This window comes from Corvus moneduloides, chromosome Z (genome assembly GCF_009650955.1).
Source record: "Corvus moneduloides isolate bCorMon1 chromosome Z, bCorMon1.pri, whole genome shotgun sequence".
Classification (NCBI taxonomy): domain Eukaryota; kingdom Metazoa; phylum Chordata; class Aves; order Passeriformes; family Corvidae; genus Corvus; species Corvus moneduloides.
Window position 1 is genome coordinate 72,613,023 of NC_045511.1, and position 9,232 is coordinate 72,622,254.

Sequence of the window (9,232 nt, forward strand, 5' to 3'; positions counted from 1 at the left end):
TTCTTGCAAATCAGATTTATTGTTTTCACAGGCTAAAAAGGAGTAAAATCTGTTACATGGCATGTCAGCATACCGCTTTTTCCTTGACAAATTAAAACATTGTAGTGGAGTACAGTTCACCAGTCCCAAAACTCTTGACAAGTGTAGTACCATGTAGTACTTGTGTCCACATTCCCAGGAACCTGAGTCACTGTCAGGTACAGTGTATGTAGTGGGTCCAAATGGCTCTTGAGAAGCTGTGGAAAGTATCACATACTGATGCTGCATGCTTGGCAGGGATTCAGAAGGCTTGGTATTCTGCATTAACAGACGAAACTGGGAGGATGAATTTTTCAAGGGCCCAGCAGTACAGAAATTTAACTAGCACAAGTTCTATGCTATACTGGGGGGTTTTTTGTTGGTTTTTTTTTTGGTTGTTTTTTTTGTTTTGGTGGTTTTTTGTTTGTTTTTTGTTTTTGTTTGTTTGTTTGTTTGTTTTTTATGTAGTATTGGAGTTAATTTCAGAGAAAGCAGTAAATCTTTCAGAATGCCACGTAACTCGTTAGCCTATTTCAGGTCTCGGGACAAAAGATAGCAAACTTGTATTTTCTAAAAATGTAGCTCTTATAAAAATATGAGTTCAAACACTGGAAACACACACAAAATATTAAAATAAATCTGCTGGGGACAGGCTACAAACACTCTTTTATAGGCTACTATGTTTTTGTATTCAGAGTTGCATCCTATTAACATTATTGTTGACGTCCCAATAACAGGCCTTAAGTTGACAACAAAATACAAATCTGTAGCTGTTCTTGCCATACTCAAAATACTCAAAATACTCAAAATAGATGAGCCATTTCATCCTTCAGGTTGTTCTTTTTCCCTCCTCATTTAGTTCTTCCCTCTCACGACTTTTATAATATCATAGTTTTAGCTTCAGAATACTGCAAATGTATTCAAATTTATTTTGATTATCAAATTTTTTTGAAAGGATGGAACAACCTCTGGGTACTATTGGAAGTATTTTTGCTTTTGCTTGGTCCTGGGTTTTCCTGTGAAACAATGTAATTGGAGACTGAGCTTAAAGAAAAGTTGGGATATGGTCTTGGTTGTCTTTTTTTTTCCAACCAAGTTCACTGATGACCACCTTAATTCCTGATTTAAGTCAGCCACTGAGGCATAATTTTATATTTTTACCACAGACTAGTTTATAGTATCTACATTTTACAGTTGTGTTTCCATGTTACAAGACAAAAGTTAGAGGAGAGATGTATGTGTTTTGACTGGGGATTCTTTGTTCATTCTTTAGTGCAACTCACTCAGACATCTCATGCTTTGCTTGTGGAAATACTATCTGGGCTTCCAACACCATGGGGGCAGCCATGGGTCAGTGTTTGTCTTGGTTCAGTGATGGTCTATTTTAATTTCATGCTTTCATGCCAGTTGTAGATACCACATCTACAAGAAGGCTTGTTGATGGAGATACTCACATTCTCTTTAGTTTAGGAAAAATAATAAAAACACTAGTTCAGCTTTTCTAATGCCATAATGATTTTTAACTATTGGTGTAATGCAGAAATGTATTTTCCTGTTTCATAAAGGCATTCAGAACACCGGGGAAGCCACACTTGGTCTGAGAGGATTGCAATGTCATCACAAGGCTGATAACACTGAGATAGAGGTAGGACCTTGTCTTGGGGTGACTTTGTGATGTGTATCCCCTATCAATGCCCCATGCCCAGAAACTAATTTTGTACCTTTCTATGCCTTTAAACTGAGCTTGAGAGGGGGCAGGAAAACCTGAGCAAAACTTTTTCAAAGCAGTTTGCAGCTTGTTCAAGGTCACACAGAGACAGCGACTTTTTTTTCCCAACTGCAGGAGGAGGGTGAGAGGGAAGGGAAGCACCCCGGCTTGCTTTCCTTTCCATCCAGCTTTCAGCAGTTTTTTTTCCCCAGCTCCCTTTCCTCCGGAGAGTTGAACTTTGTTTTCCTGGGACTTTGGGGTTTTTTCTTTTCACTCTGCTGGACGGTTTCAACATCAGAATACATTGGGAGGACTTGTCCACCGAGGCCTTGGCCCTAGAGGTGGGCCCACCACCCTGTCCCAGCTCCAAGGAGGGGGAGAGAGAGATCTACGGAAGGACTCTGAAATTTTCCGAGGTTTTTCTCAGCAGAGCGAGAGGTTTCATTATTTAGCATCATTATCCCTTTTCCTGCATGTTTGTTAAATAAATAGTTTTTATCTCTTTCACTTTCCTTTGAGGAAAATTTTTTTTCCCCGAACCTGGTGGGGGAGGGGTGGTTATAACCTGCCTTCTCTCAGAGGATGTATTTCTAGATTTGGCCAAAGTGGCACAGACCTGGAGGAAGAAAGTTGTGTTTAGGACAGAAGTCCAGATTTTAGAATATGTACATTGTGGTTGCTGTCTGTCTCAGGAAATGCCCAAAGTCTAAGGTTACCTCAATTTCTGTTTGCAAGCTTCTACAGATGCTTGAAGATGTGTCTCCAGGTAAATCTTACTAGTTTTATTTGAACAAGTAGTATCTTTGTGCTAACGTCCTACCTTCTAGCTAATGGTCCTAACAAAAGATTTGATGAATGCGTTGTCATGGTGTGCAGCAAGCAGCTGGAAATCAGATCTGCTCTTGTTCTGATTTAACAAAAAAACATGACATGAATGTGATAATAAGGCAAAATTGATAATTACTGCTGAAAGAAAAGATACTGTAGTCCAAGCTCACCACCATGTCAATGTGACTGTGTCTCGGGGTGATTTTATGATGATACTCAATTCCCTAATCATCTGCTTTATGCCCAGAAAGGCTGTTGTAGCTTTAAGAGGAACCAGGGGGCGGGGCCGGTGCCTGGGAACGCAGGCGCGGGCTGTGCTCAAACTCTTTTTCTTTGGCGTGATTGGCGGTTGGACGGACTGTTACTTCATTGCCTTTGCTGGGTTCATTTTCGCCAGCTGAGGCAAGAAGGTTCTGAGGTTTGTTGTTTTGGTTTTTTTTTCCCTTCCCATGGCCTGGAAGCTTTTCACCAGCAAATCCTTTTGACGGCTTTTTGGGGGTTTTTTGGGGTTTTTTTTTTTTTTTGGTTTGTTTTGTTTTGTTGTTGTTGTTGTTGTTTTTTGTTTTTTTCCCTTGAACTGTCTCAGTTTGCTTTTTTTTTTTCCTCAGCCCAAAGAGCCTGTGGGGATGGCCTCGGTTGGAAGCCCTGGAAAGACCAAGCCAGAAAAAGAAGGGACATTAAACTCCACCAGCTTCGCCTGCTGCAAGGAGAAGACCTATGCCAGAAATCCAACAGGTTCCCAGCTGCTGCGTGAACTCTTTTTCTCCCCCCTTCCCACAGACAAAGAAGGACAGCTGCCATCTTTGCCTCCTGGCCATGCGGCGAGGTGGGGGTGGGGTGTTAGGTTCAATTTTCATTTTTTCCTGTGCTTTGTGGGTATCTTGCTTTGTTGTGGGAGCGTGTTTTTGTTTGGTTTAGTCCGGGTCTCCCCTCAGGTTTTGTACTTTTGTATTTACCCAGTTTGTACCCTCCCAGTTCTCTGTCAATTACCCCACTTCCCTCCTTTATCTGCTCCCTGGCCCTTGCCAATCGTGCTGGTACCCCCCCAGGCTTCTAGAAAGCTCTGGCTGGGGCGTCGCGTGATTGGCCAAAGGAAAAAGGTCCCTCCCTTCTTCTCCCATGATTGGTTCCCTTATGCGCCCTTCATCCTGTTCACCACACCCTTCCCTCCTCTGATTGGTTGTCCCTATGATCCCTCCCTTGTTACCACCCTCCCATAAAACCTCGTGCAAGTGCCTTCTGTGCTTGCTCCGAGCTGGGCACCCCTGGGAGGTGGAACCTTGTGTTCGAGGGAACAATAAACTTCCCAGATTTCACCCAGATCTGAGTCTGCCTCCTCCCTCCACCACTTGCCTCCATCGCCGCGGTCCTGTGGAAGGACCCACGAGCCAGACCTCTGGTCTCCCGGAGTCCGGAGGCTGGTCCCCGCAGCTGACTGCGTCCTGAGCTGACCGGGCTGAGTGGGATCTGATCCCAGGGGATGCAGAGGCACTTTGTTAATAAACAGTTTTACTTTTTTTTCCCCTTTTTTTCCTTTTTCTTCTTCTTTTTTTTTTTTTCCACTTTCATCCCCTGGTATCCGTTTATGTCACTGACAGAAGAAGAGGGAGTTATTGAAGCCCTGTCCCTTCAGAGGAAACGCTCATTCCAGGACATCTCCAAAACCGAGACAGACTGCATAGCTTAGCACACAGAAAGCATCTGACAGACAGCCCTGGTACCTGCAATTTCCGTGAGCAGCAAATACTGAATGGTTCCATACATTCTGCTGAACATGCACTATCTGCTGCAAACTTTGCTTCTGACATTTCTTCTTTTCGTATTCCATAAATAGGGAAGCAACTTTACTATTAGAAGAAAATACAATACATACAGTAACTCACAATAAAATAGACAAAAAACAAGAATCTAAAACATGGCTGTAAAACAACCATGTAAAGCAAAGTCGGAAAAGTGTTTCTGTGAAAATGATGTCTTGGCATTCCATATTTATTTTTTGTTTAAGTTTCCAGATCAGAGCAGAACAGCCCACACAGGACATACAAGACGTGACTTCAGTTTTTCAGTAACTTCAGGCTGCAGTCATCACAGTCTTCAGAATTTTAACTGCCTCTCAGATGTAGCTTTAACCTGGTCATCTTTTCAGCTTGATTTCCTGACCAAAATATTTTGCTGGCAAAAATAAGTGGTTGTTGCAGTTCTAAACAAAGGTGGTGGACAAGGGGTGTTAGTAAGGAGGAGGATGAAGGGATGACTTTCTGATAGTACTTGGTGGATTTAGTGTGAGCTCAGTATTCCACATTAGTGGAATGATACCCACCCTGCCTTTGAGGGTGGGAAGTCATTAATGCTGTATCTCACTGAGTCAAGATGTAAACTTGCTCATCTATCATTTGCTTAATCATCATCTTTGCTTAATCCTTAACTCTGATTTTCATAGAATTATCACAGAATCATAGAATGTGCTGAATTGGAAGGGACCCACAAGGATCATTGAATCCAACTCTTGGCCCTGCACAGCTTAGCCCTGCCTTGACACAGTTTTGTGTCATTCCCTTGGTCCAGAGCAAACTTCAAACATCTCTTGGTTTGTGTATGTCCCTATTCATAAGGTGACGGTCCCCATGATGTGACGTGTGGCCAGTGTTATTTCTACTAATTATTTCTATACTGCCTTTAGCTGTTAACATCTTTTTAAAAGCTCTTTTTATTTTTGCCACAGCCCTGGCCAGCTTCAACTCCAACTGAGCTTTGGATGCTCAGATTTTTCACTATAGTGGTGAGCAGCATCTCTGTATTCCTCCCATGTCACCCAACCTTGCTTTCACTTTCCTTTTTGTCACCTTAAATCCAAAGATCCGTGTTCAGCTAAGCTGACCTTCTGTCTCACCTGTCTGACTTCCAGCATTTTGGAATTGCCTGATCCTGTGCTAATAGAAGGTGGTGCTTAAAAAGTGACCAGCAGTGATGGGCCCCAGCACCTTCTAAAGCATTTTACCAGGGACCTCACTAAAGAGTTCTCTGAGCAATGTGCAGTCTGTGCTCCTCGTCAGGGAGGAGATCCTGATCCTGAATATCTCCTAGAGAGAGCACATACTATAATTCAGTGTGGGAGATCATTTGTATGCAGTCTGGTTTTTTTAAATTTTTGTTTCTTTTCTTTTTTACTAAATGACCTGAACCTAAACATTTTTTTGCCTCCTCTCTAATCTTCCTTGAGGAAAGCCAGTTCCTGGCCCATTACTGACTGGGTAAGTAAGAGCAGGCATATGTGCCCTGTATGTGTAGTGTATGTATCAGGTTGGGAGTTTCTTTTTGTGAGCTGGAAATGTTGACAGCTGAATGATGATGATTCTTTATGGATAGTGATTCTCCTTTCTTTAAACTAATTGAAGAAACTGAAAAATATAAATTCCTTGTGATTTAAGGTTTGGGTGTTGAAAATGTGACTTAGTATCCAAAGAACTAAATGAACAATTCTTAATCGTGGTTGAATTCTTGTTCTTTTGCCAGTTAATGACCAGTTGGGAGCAGTTAATGGTCATCAGCTGCATCTTAAATCATTAACCACTGAGGAAAATATTTCTCAGTAAGTGCCTGCTAGTAAGAACTTCACTGTTACATGCTAAATGCATTTTAACGTTTTCTGAAATGCTTTTGGTCTTTTTTCCCCAGAACTTGTTTTGTGTATGTGATGTCATTGTGTGGACTTTTTATTTGATGTCATGTAAATTGTCAACAAAAAAAGCACCAAAATGAATATTCCTTCCAGTTTAAGAATTGAAGTAGTCAATACTCCGAAGTATTTTCTGTTACTGGAATTGAATTACATTCTTTTTAATATATATGAACAAGAAAGAAATATTGTGTAAAACCTAGTCTATTTCTGTCCTTCACAGCGTGCTTGGAGATAGCATGAAGATAAGGATGGTAATTAGATGTAATCTCCGTAATTTGCAGTGTTATGTCTGAAGCATACTGGGATTGTGCAGCATCTAGGATAACTCTTTGGAATATGCCCACTGCATATAAATGTACTCAATGTGTTCTTTCTTTCCATTCACCTTTTATTATTTGCAGCAGCTGTACAAGTAAGTTTTAGATGAATGATCATGAAATGATCAAATGAATTGATTCACCTAATGTTAGAAAGGAGTGAAGTGGGGGAAACCCTTAAATGAGTTTATTAATGAGTTTATCCTGGAATATTTCCTTAAAGAACAAATATCTTAAATACCTTTAGTATTTCTAGCTTCTGAGTCTGGAAGTTACAAATGCTCTAGAAATTCCTCATGGTTTTTATCCTCTTTTTTTCATAATTACAATTTTAAAATCCGAGGCTGTTCTCTTCCTATTAGTACAAGAGGTAGTATTCCTACCCCATAATATTACAGTAAGTCTACTTGTAGCAGAATTCCTAATGAAAACAGTTTCCATATTTCAGATTTCTTATGTCAGTTTTGAAAATTCCATAGCAAAACATACAGTCTTCTCACTTAATCTTCATAGGTAACCCAACCAAATTATGGTTTCTGACAAACAAAATATAATGAACAGCAGCTCTGTAGTATGAATTTTATGCTGGATTGATATGTAAAAGAGGAAAAGAGATTTTAGAGCACTTCTTCCCTGGCTAGGAGGATGGTATAGTTAAGGTAATTGCTTTTCTTTTACTATGATATCTAACAAGTCCTGATCAAGAGAGTTGCTTCAAATTAGAGAAGGTCTCTTCAGGCTGGTCTGCTTGTGCTTTATAGCTGATCTAACACTTATCTACAGAAAAAGTATCTGCTATTTGGGGTTGAAGATGAACACTATATGATCAAGTAATATTTGGTGTTCAAGTAGCAAAGATAAATCTAGAAAGACTGAGGTGGGAATTAGTCTTTTCGGCTAAAATTTCAGAATTGCTTGGACTACTAAACAGAATATTGATGAAGAAAGATACATTCTTGCTGAAGGACAGCTTTAGAACAATAAAATGAATCAATGGACTTCTCTGCTGCCATAGATAAAGAGACAGAAATTTAGGTAGTCACCAGAGACACTTTTGTGGGCTTTCATTAAATAGCAAACATTCAAAGGAAAGCAAGGCATAAAGGTCACAGAATGGACCTGAAAGGTTGGAGTGGGACATTTAGGGACTTACCAATATGTTGTACCTGGACCCCACCTGATGATACTTCATCTCATTGTATCATACTGTGTCGTACTGTGCTATTTGAAGGAAAGAGTAAAGAACTTACCAAGAATATACAGTGGGTATTGCAACTCTTTTCATGATATGAAAAGTAATGATAAAGTAGTGTCATTGATTTCCTTATTCTATCTGTGTCCAACAGAACAGCAACATGGTTTTTTAGACAGCCCTGCTAGGTCCAGCTGTGTTCCCTGTGCTTTCTTCTGTTGTGGTTCAAGAGTGGAAATCTAGACAGGATCAATAGAAATGGAAAACTTGTACAGTAAACTGTAATGCTTCCTATCAACTGTTCCAGGCTCTGGCAATTTTCTGACTGAGGGATCTTTTTTATCCCTGTATTTATTGAAAAGACATGTTGATGTGGCATCTAGGGACATAATTTAATGGTGGATTTGTTACTGAAGAGTTAATAGTTTAAGCCAATGATCCTAAAGGTCTTTTCCAATCAAATAAATCTATGATTCAATATCAGTACCTAGTTTATTTTGAATCTTACTAGGGTGGTTCCTCGGTTTCTCTAGTCACCACTTTTGAGTTTCAGAGAATGTTGTTTTCTTCTCATGTTATGACTGATCCAACAGAATGTTTCACCTGATCTACTTTGGTTTGTTTGTTTGTTTTTTAATTCATTATTTCATATATGTGTCTCTAAATACCTTTTTCTTTGCTCTCATTGTGTCATTTTATTTTGCTTCAAAATAAATTATTTTTGCTCCAGTTGTTACTTTTACTGTGTGTCTCTAACACTTTCACTGTTGTGGGGTTTTCTGATGGGACTAGACTTAGTTTTGTTATTGATTTATATAAAACATTTTCAATATTAATCTATATATAGAGCGAGTCATAGAACATCTTACATTGGAAGGGACCCATAAGAATCACTGAGTGCAACTCCCTCACAGGACTACCTAAAACTGCACTATATGACTAAGACCATCTTCCAGACACTCTAGCTCTTACAGGTTTGATGCCATGACCACGTTAGTGGGAAACTTATTCCAATAACCTATCACTGTCTCAGTGAAGAACCATTTCCCAATTTCCAATCTAAACTTCCTCTGATGCAGCTTCATTCCTTTTCCTTGTGTGCTCCCAGAGAGAGGATACCAGTACCTCTGTCTCAACTTCCCTCTTTGAGGAACTTGTAGTCTGTGGTGGGGTCACCCTCAGCCTTCTCTTCTCCAGAGTGGACAAACCAAGTGATCTCATCCTTGTAAGCTCTGCCTCCAAGACCTTGCACCATCTTGATTTCCCTCCTGTGGGCATACTCTAGTAGATTGATGTACATCTTATATTGTGGCACCCAAGACTGCCCCCAGCACCTGAGGTGAGGCTGCACCAGTGCAGAGCAGAACAGCACAATCCCTTCCCTCACTTGACTGGCAGTGCTGGGCCTGATGCACTCCCGGACGTGGCTGGCCCTCCTGGCTGCCAGAGCACTGCTGACTCACTTGCCATCAACCAGGACCCAGACATGT

General features: G+C 40.5%; 1 long non-coding RNA gene across 1 annotated transcript; it reads left to right on the plus strand.

The window, feature by feature from the left end:
• Window positions 1-2,309: 2,309 nt before the first annotated feature.
• LOC116438527 lies at window positions 2,310-8,424 on the plus strand. Its single transcript, XR_004237793.1, has 3 exons — window positions 2,310-2,492; window positions 3,163-5,805; window positions 6,068-8,424. It is a non-coding gene; the product is annotated as an uncharacterized LOC116438527 (long non-coding RNA).
• The last annotated feature ends 808 nt before the right edge of the window (window positions 8,425-9,232 follow it).